General features: G+C 40.5%; 1 protein-coding gene across 2 annotated transcripts in view; it reads left to right on the top strand.

Moving 5' to 3' along the window:
* LOC110533479 (protein FAM168A) overlaps nt 1–10,225 on the top strand; it is a 54,256-nt gene that overhangs the window by 4,960 nt on the left and 39,071 nt on the right. The window lies entirely within an intron of this gene.

Raw genomic sequence — 10,225 nt, 5'->3', positions numbered from 1 at the left:
AACACTTTTTCCGTTAGGGATTTTTCTTAACGTTAAGGATCCCAATTTCGTTTAAACGTTCAAGCCCATAGTTTGTAGTGAAAGCCGCAGTGCTGTGAAGTTGTATCCACTAATGATTAAGGTCAGTATTGGGAGAGGAGAAGCTGATCCTAGATCTGTAACTAGGGGAAACTTGTGTGAAGGGGAGGTGTCAGGTCAGTGGGAGGATCGGACCAAGATGTAGGAAGCTGATTGGCGCGTTGCTCTGTCCTTATGGGCAGTCATGTCTGATGGAATCTGAACTGGCCCTGGACCGCCCTCATTCTCTCGGTCAGAGGCAGGCGATGCTACAACAAATCTCTACACACACATACTGGCGAACACGCACATCCCAAACACACTTGCAGTAACAACTCATTCCCACATTCCCTCTGACACACTTTCTCTCTCACACACACACACATAACAGGGTTTTTGATACAAAAATGTGGCGTCGGACATTTGACCGGTAGCATTTAAAATTTACCTGACATTTGAGAAATTTACTGGACGCATATGCTTTGGTTGTGTAAAGGTGTCCACTCACAGTGCTCAGAATGACAGACATCACATTTAGATTATGGTCATTCATTTTAACAGAACATGCAACGGGGTGCGTCCTTTCGGAATTCCGATGCACACTTTGAAGATGTTAGAATAACTGTCCACATTTGCTTTTCCTCAGCCAACAAAACGAGTAACGGACAGAAAAATCACTAGTCTATGTCAATCTATTATACCCCATAATAGTAAAGTTGACCTATACTATTGGTCAGCGTGTCATTCTGTGCAAAAAAATAAATAGCCTATTCCAAACTAACTTTTGGAGAGTTGTGGGATGATAGATCCCAAATTCATACAACCAGTACATCAAAATAACTTTAAAAGGCATTGAGGTTGATGCAACAGATCAAAATGTTTAGCTTAAAATGTTGATAAACTATTGTTTCTTCACATTATAAGGGCAGCAATGCACACACGATAGTAGGCTACGCGCGAATGTTTGTGGAAAAATACCTTGATGAAAATATCAGTTAGAAATGTTTAACAACTAGCATGGGTTGCTAATATGACTAGGATTGTGCCTTTGGCTACTGGACAATGAAAGAAAGTTCATTTGAAAACCAATAGAACATGAGAGAAATGGGCTACTTGTTTCAATGGCATATAGTCTTTATAAAATATTTGCCTCCATGTTTATAGAAACTGATTTTGGCTCGGCTACTTTGAAGCAAGGTAAAATGTTCAGGTTTCACACAATTAAGTTTATGTTTTCAAAATGCATACTAGCTCCAATTCACATTGCAAAGTGGTTTGTCACTGAAGCCTGCCTACCATTGCCTAAGCACTTGAATGGCGAATGGGAAGCATGCTTCAATTACCAGTTGAAAAATACAAATAGTAGCTCTTTTTAATCATGACCATCAAAACTGTTTTTAACACACGATTGCATTTAGAACTGTTGTACAATGATTGAGCTTATAAAAACGCATGTTTGACTCCACTCAAACTAGGCTCTGTATCTGTAAGAAGAATTAGGCAAATTAACCTATAGACCAATAAGCATGACCTGTGAAATGTATTTGCATTGGCTGGTATTTCCATCAATGAATAGGCAAAAAAAGCATTATTTTGCAATGGGATTTTTTTCTTCTCCTGGACAATTGGCCGGTGAAAATTGTTTTTACCGACTTAAAAAATAAATGCGTCCAAAAGCCGGCTATTACCTAACAGAAACCCTGACACACACACACACACACACACACACCCAGTGAGGCATGCAGGCTCACAGTGAAAATAGTGGTCATTTAATCTCTTGGCTGACAAATAATGTTCTATCTCAGGGAGGAGAGGAGTGCGATCTTGAAATGGTTTCTGTTCTCAAAATTGAGGAGAGAGAGAGAGAGAGAAAAGTCCTTGGCGGGCTCTATGCAAGCTCTAGTCAAAAGTAGTGCACTATGTAGTCAAAAGTAGTGCACTAAATAGGGAATAGGATGCCATTTTGGATGCATCCCATCTCATTTTCCAGTCCTGCAGCTTCTGTAACTGCTCTGTTTTGCTGTAGTAAAGGAGGCACAAAAAACTCATCCCTCCTTTCTCTACCTCCTCTGACGTCATAGGTTCATTCCTTTCCTCTCTTCCTCTAACCTCCATATGTTCTCTTGAGCCCTTCCCTCCCCTTCATTTGTGGGATTTGATGAAGAGCTGAGTAGCTGACAGACACAGGGTTTTTCTATGGGTTAGCTCAGGGCTGGAATGTGTGTACAAAATTATCTTCTGCCATTCCATAGGCCTCCTCTATGTACTGTGGAATGATGGAATGTCGGAGTTGTTTTTTTGGAACATTGTACCTCTGAACCCTCCCCAGGAGGCTGCCAAAGGTGGTGTGTTTGAGTCTACAATGACTCGTAACAACCTTAGGATGCCTATCGGCTCTTAACCTGTAGGGTCATAGCTTTGTCTCACTTTATCTCAATAGGTACAGCCGGGTATGTAAAAAAAATAAAAATACAACAAATCTCCACTCCAGTCCTTTCTCATCGCTTATAGTTGAGGATGAGGATTCAGCACTGGACTTGAAAAAGGAGATCTATGGAATAAGCTTCAAAGATGTTGTTTGCTTTGACTCGATCATAAGTCACTCTCTCTCGTGCTGACATTTTGTTTTCCTTGATCCGAGTGCCTGCGTCTGAGAAGACTATAATAGCCGCCGTGTCATGCTGCCCGTGGGTGGCAAGAATGTAAACACTTGTTTGCCGTCGGGGAGCAAAATGCTAAAAAATGTATCTCCTTCTTGGAGACACTCGGTTCTCGATATACGGGGCCTGGCAACAGACAGCCCTCCACAATCAGGAGTGGTGTAGTCCTGGATGCAATGCATTCCAATGACGCGTGGCTAAGCCACAACGCTCCTGCAAAGTTCCTGAAAAGTTCTGGAGCTTGGCGAGCCAAAGCGTTGTACTATCTAGTCAACTCTCCTCCCTATCTATCAGAGAGTAGCCTGCAGTGGTATGTGCTACTATATAGCTCTTTAACTCTGTATCAGCAGGTTTTTCATTTGAAAAAGGAAGGATAAAATAGGAAGGAAGAGAAAAGGAGAAATGAGGTGATTAAAGGCAATAGATGGTGCTGGGTGATAGGATAAGGAATTAGTGATTCCGGGAAGTTCTTTTGAAGGTAGCCTATCAGAGGTGTGCAAGTCATCACATTGACCTTCTAACCTGGCTGTGCTAAATATCAAGGCAATATCATGGATCAGATCTACAGATGTCAGATCTTAACTTGCAGAGAATTTTCCTGATGCGTCAGGAAAATGAACCTTGTGATTGGCTAAAAATTAGCCGTTCTCTTTCTTTCCACTCGGGGGCAGTCGAGTCATTGGGATCAGGACTCAGTATCTTAAAATAATGTTCTCTCTATAGGCTTCGGTCCTATTACTGCAACATTGAAATGTACACATACACATCAACAATCATTCTTTTATATAGCTTAATAACACAAGATAGTTATTGGTCTCCACTAGGCTATGACATACAAGTGTCTAGTGTGGGGCCTCCCGAGTGGTGCAGCGGTCTAAGGCTTAAGGTGTCACTACAGGCCCGGGTTCAATCCCAGACTGTGCCACAGCCAGCCTTGACCGGGAGACCCATGAGGCGGCGCACAATTGACCCAGCGTCGTCCGGGTCAGGGGAAGATTTGGCCGGCTGGGATGTCCTTGTCCCATCGCACTCATACTGTCTTCAGTTGCCAGCTGGATGGTGTTCCCTCCGACACATTGGCGTGGCTGGCTTCTGGGTTAAATGAGCAGTGTGTCAAGAAGCAGTGCGGCTTGGTAGGGTTGTGGTTCAGAGGACACATGGCTCTCGACCAAGTCTGGACGGGAGTTTCAGTGATGGGACAAGACTGTAACTACCAATTGGGGAGAAAAAGGGGTGAAGATAAAACAATGTATATTTTTTTATAATAAGAATCTAGTTTATCTGAAGGTTACAAATTTATTTTTCCTGGTAAGAAATGACCAGACCAGACACTTTTGGATAACATAAATAGTAAGCAAATAAAATAACAGTACACCAACATTAATTTCCATTCATAAAAAGTGTTGGGTAAATTGCCACAGTCGATTGCCATGGAAAATTAGGAAATACTTTATTTCTAATGTACAGAATGCTTGTCAAATAGATAAATCGCCCTTAGTCTGCTCAAAAAGGACTAAATTGTTCCGATGACAATACCAACCAGAGGGCAAACATATCTTTGGTAATTTTTGCACCTTATGGTAAACTGTGACAACAAACCAAAAAGACAACAATTGATTTGACATTAATTTATTGTTAAAGCCTGTCAGCACCATCTTGTAAATGTCCACCAGCACAGGTATTCTTCAAAGAAGACTGACGTCAAACAAAGTCCGTAGGCTGTACAGTTTCAATTTCGGTCATTCAACGTTGATTGAATATCTAACAATATGCACAATTTTATAAAAAGGGATATGGAACTCGAGACATTGGAATAATTTTACAATTTCAATAGCATTAATAAAAATGTATTTTACATTATCGTTTCAATTACATGTGATGGTGAATGTATACAAAAACTATTTACACCAAGTGTGATGTTTAATTTTTCACTCAGAATGAGCAGGTAAGTGTTACAATGGTCAAACAATCAATACCGAAATGTCAATATCAATCATGTTACTAGTATGCAAATCAGATACATTTCACCATGGAATTAAATTGACGTAAAAAGTTTTTTGTTGTTGCATTTTAGCTAACCCTATCCCTATCCCTTTTCCTAACCATAACCTACTCCTAGCCTGCTATGAAAAGTACATTTTTGACAAACGCTGTAACCCATCTAGACAAAACCGGATTTACACTACATCCTCTTCCGAACCTCTCCTTTCCACATTGAAGGGTATTTTATTTTTTGGCTGGTCCATTCTCCTCCCCCCTCAGTTGTGCTGCTACAAGCGGTAAATAAAATGACACACACAAAACAATCTTGATTTATACAGTGCCTTGCGAAAGTATTCGGCCCCCTTGAACTTTGCGACCTTTTGCCACATTTCAGGCTTCAAACATAAAGATATAAAACTGTATTTTTTTGTGAAGAATCAACAACAAGTGGGACACAATCATGAAGTGGAACGACATTTATTGGATATTTCAAACTTTTTTAACAAATCAAAAACTGAAAAATTGGGCGTGCAAAATTATTCAGCCCCTTTACTTTCAGTGCAGCAAACTCTCTCCAGAAGTTCAGTGAGGATCTCTGAATGATCCAATGTTGACCTAAATGACTAATGATGATAAATACAATCCACCTGTGTGTAATCAAGTCTCCGTATGAATGCACCTGCACTGTGATAGTCTCAGAGGTCCGTTAAAAGCGCAGAGAGCATCATGAAGAACAAGGAACACACCAGGCAGATCCGAGATACTGTTGTGAAGAAGTTTAAAGCCGTATTTGGCTACAAATAGATTTCCCAAGCTTTAAACATCCCAAGACCTGGCCGTCCCTCTAAACTTTCAGCTCATACAAGGAGAAGACTGATCAGAGATGCAGCCAAGAGGCCCATGATCACTCTGGATGAACTGCAGAGATCTACAGCTGAGGTGGGAGACTGTCCATAGGACAACAATCAGTCGTATATTGCACAAATCTGGCCTTCATGGAAGAGTGGCAAGAAGAAAGCCATTTCTTAAAGATATCCATAAAAAGTGTCGTTTAAAGTTTGCCACAAGACACCTGGGAGACACACCAAACATGTGGAAGAAGGTGCTCTGGTCAGATGAAACCAAAATTGAACTTTTTGGCAACAATGCAAAACGTTATGTTTGGCGTAAAAGCAACACAGCTGAACACACCATCCCCACTGTCAAACATGGTGGTGGCAGCATCATGGTTTGGGCCTGTTTTTCTTCAGCAGGGACAGGGAAGATGGTTAAAATTGATGGGGAGATGGATGGAGCCAAATACAGGACCATTCTGGAAGAAAACCTGATGGAGTCTGCAAAAGACCTGAGACTGGGACGGAGATTTGTCTTCCAACAAGACAATGATCCAAAACATAAAGCAAAATCTACAATGGAATGGTTCAAAAATAAACATATCCAGGTGTTAGAATGGCCAAGTCAAAGTCCAGACCTGAATCCAATCGAGAATCTGTGGAAAGAACTGAAAACTGCTGTTCACAAATGCTCTCCATCCAACCTCACTGAGCTCGAGCTGTTTTGCAAGGAGGAATGGGAAAAAATTTCAGTCTCTCGATGTGCAAAACTGATAGAGACATACCCCAAGCGACTTACAGCTGTAATCGCAGCAAAAGGTGGCGCTACAAAGTATTAACTTAAGGGGGCTGAATAATTTTGCACGCCCAATTTTTCCGTTTTTGATTTGTTAAAAAAGTTTGAAATATCCAATAAATGTCGTTCCACTTCATGATTGTGTCCCACTTGTTGTTGATTCTTCACAAAAAAATACAGTTTTATATCTTTATGTTTTAAGCCTGAAATGTGGCAAAAGGTCGCAAAGTTCAAGGGGGCCGAATACTTTCGCAAGGCACTGTATATGGCACAAAAATCTTACTGGGATGATACACTGGCTGTATTACAGAGGTGCTTATAGGCCTTGTCATAAAAACAGAATGACATTTAGACATACACACAGAGAGAGCAATGTGTGGGAGGATGCTGTGGGGAACTGACCTGTAGATCTAGCTAATGTTAGCTAGCTACATGGTTGACACTGCAGCTAGCTAGCTAGCTTAGACAGTTTATTTAGCTGTAACCTAATGTGATAGCTAGTTAGCTATTGCCACACACATCTAATTCATCTAGTCACTCTTTATACCAATGACAAGGTGGCTAGTTAGGCAACCAAAAAGAGATCATATGGGGAGCTTAAAACAGGAGATTAAACTTTTTCTGTCAGATTCTGGGATAGACAAAGCTAGCTAACTAGATAGCTAGTTAGCTAGCTACACCATATATACAAAAGTATGTGGACATCCCTTCAAATTAGTGGATTTGGCTATTTCAGCCACACTCGTTGCTGACAGGTGTATAAAATCGAGCACACAGCCATGCAATCTCCATAGACAAACAGTGGCAGTAGAATGGCCTTACTGAAGAGCTCATTGACTTTTAACATGGCACCGTCATAGGATGCCATCTTTCCAGCAAGTCAGTTTTCTGCCCTGCTAGAGCTGCCCCGTTCAACTCTAAGTGCTGTTATTGTGAAGTGGAAACGTCTAGGAGCAAGAATGGCTCAGTCCCGAAGATCACCATGTGCAATGCCAAGCGTTGGCTGAAGTGGTGTAAAGCCGCCATTGGAATCTGGAGCAGTGGAAACATGTTCTCTGGAGTAATGAATCGCACATCACCATCTGGTAGTCTAACGAACAAATCTGGGTTTGGAGGATGCCAGGAGAACGCTACCTGCCCGAATGCATAGGGGAAACTGTAAAGTTTGGTGGAGGAGGAATAATGGTCCGGGTCTGTTTTTCATGGGTCGTGCTAGTCGTGGGTCGTGCAAGATTTCCCATAGTTCCAGTGAAGGAGAAGGCCCTTTCCTGTTTCAGCATGACAATGCCCCCATGTAGAAAGCGAGGTCCATACAGAAATGCTTTGTCGAGAACTGATTGGCTCAAACATTAAGAATGAAAGAAATTCCACAAATGAACTTTTAACAAGGCACACCTGTTAATTGAAATGCATTTCTTGTGACTACCTCGTGAATCTGGTTGCCAAGAGTGTGCAAAGCTGTCATCAAGGCATAGGGTGGCTACTATGAATCTCAAAAATAATCTAAAAAATAAAATAAAATATATTTTGATGTGTTTAACACTTTTTGGGTTACTAAATGATTCCATGTGTTACTTCATAGTTTTGATGTCTTTGTTATTATTCAACAATGTAGAAAATAGTAAAAAATAAAGAAAAACCCTGGAATGAGTAGGGTCCAAACGTTTGACTGGTACTGTATATCTTAGAAATACTTATCTTACTCCAGAAATACCTCTTACCGCATCTGATTAAGAACCCAAGAACAAAAATAAGAAGAAGTGCGCTTCACTGCAAGTGCCGTGGTGGAGGTAATACTGGGTTTGACGGACAACTTTGAGAGCCAATAAACTTAACCCTTTGACACTTGTGAACATACGGGTGTTGTCATTCTACAGCGGACCCTGCAGCGTGCACTCAAACTGGTGTGATTAGAACACTTATTTAGAACGTCAAGTTACGATTGACGCAACAGTCAGCATTTGAGCTGGCCACAGTTTTTTCACAAACATTTTGCACAAACACAGTTTTATCGTGTCAACCTAAGATAAGATGTTACAAGATGAGTTGGGTCTGTTTGCAGTATGCATGCTGAAGGGGGTGTGTCGTCTACCATCATTCACTTCTGGAAGTACTGGAAAGACGAGTGAACCATCCCTTCACCTCATTTTGTTATAACATCTTTGGTCTGACAGACGTTTACGTTACAACCAGAATGCATTGTATGATGTCAACAAACATGGTGCAAAATGTAGCTGATAATTAGCTTAGCATTAGCTCATCATAATCAGTACAACCTTCAAAATAGTATTTTACAGACATCATATGAAAGAATCGGGAATGCGTGATTTGTCATTATTTTACATGAAAAAGCATGACCCTCCTCAATTTTCCTCCTGGTAACAATTGTGTACATTTTGACCACTCCCTAACAGAACGCTGAGATGGAAATAGATTGTGTAGAATAGGGAATCGTGTCGGTGGTATCCATTACATTTATATCTGCAACATTCTGACATTTTTCACCTCACTGAATAGGCTACACAGGTGTGAGGTTGAGGTTCATGTCTTGCCAACCTCTAAACATGTCACCAAATGAATGTGATGAATGCAAAATTATGCAAAGTGGATACCACACCGTAAGGCCTTACCAGTATTTATATAATACAGTGTACTAGCTTGATATAATTCAACATTTTACCTTTTTTTCTCTGCAGAATATGCAAAAAGGAGTTGGTTCCGAGAAAACTGGATAAATTGTTGTTTTATTTCTGCACTTTCCATGTCACAGGTTTGGGTGGAATGCGGAGGTCTTGACTTGTTCTCTATTTGTGTACTTTTTCCCTATGTTATTATTGTCTTTCCCAACCTTTATGCACAATATATTGCTTTATGTGTTGTCTCCACTCTATACTATTACTATATTACAGTGAATGCTTGCGTCGTAAACATTTGTAGGGTTGAATGAGAGGTTTGTGTTGGTGCCTCAGACAGGCCGTGTTAACACCTACTGAAGGATCCATGATTAGCCAGACAGTGACAGGAGTGCTTCAATCTATCCACTAAAGCACAGAAAGGGAGAGGAGGATTTGCTTACTCACTGTCCTCCTACTCCACTCTCTCCTCTCTGCATTTTACCGTGTCTACCAGTCCGTGGTTTACAATCCCCTCCCATATCTGCTGCTCAGTGACAGTCATATCAGAGTATAGGCCTTGTGTTAAAGGCTAAATTATAAAACCCTACTTGGACATATCAAACATGTGTTTTGGGTGAAAACATACGATTGATTTCAAGTGTACACTCTCCTCTATATCTCTAACTGCTACTCAGTGACAGAGTATAGGCCTTATGTTATACAGTGAATTATAATACTATATATGTAGAAAGCATACAGGGTTGAGGAGTAACTGATTACATGGAATATGAGTTTAAAAAAATGAACTGTAATCAGTTACGTTACCAACTACAATATTGTGATCAGATTACAGATACTTTTGAAAAAATAGGTGATTGCTTTTGGATTACTTTTAAATTCAGAAAGGATGTTTGCAAAAAAATACATTATGACACCTTTCTGTTTTTTCAATGACATTCAATTCATCATTAAAAAAAGGGCACAAGTTTAAGTTTGTTCCACCTGAGTGAGTCTGACCACATATCAGAGACCACTATTACGTTACTGATTTACAATTTTGGACAGGTAACTAGTAACTGTAACCGATTACATTTAGAATGTAACCTACCCAACCCTGAAAGCATACATGTTTTGCATGAAAACATACAAGTGATTTCAAGTGTCTCAGTGCTATTTTTTGTGTGTATATTTAGACAGCCCTTCGCTGGCATTCTGCTGTCTTGAATCCTCTGAGCCCACAGAGTCTTGATGCTTTGTTTGTAGCAGAGCAGCAGGTTTTTC

Source organism: Oncorhynchus mykiss, chromosome 10 (genome assembly GCF_013265735.2).
Source record: "Oncorhynchus mykiss isolate Arlee chromosome 10, USDA_OmykA_1.1, whole genome shotgun sequence".
Lineage (NCBI taxonomy): Eukaryota > Metazoa > Chordata > Actinopteri > Salmoniformes > Salmonidae > Oncorhynchus > Oncorhynchus mykiss.
This window is presented reverse-complemented; position numbering and strand designations above follow the sequence as displayed.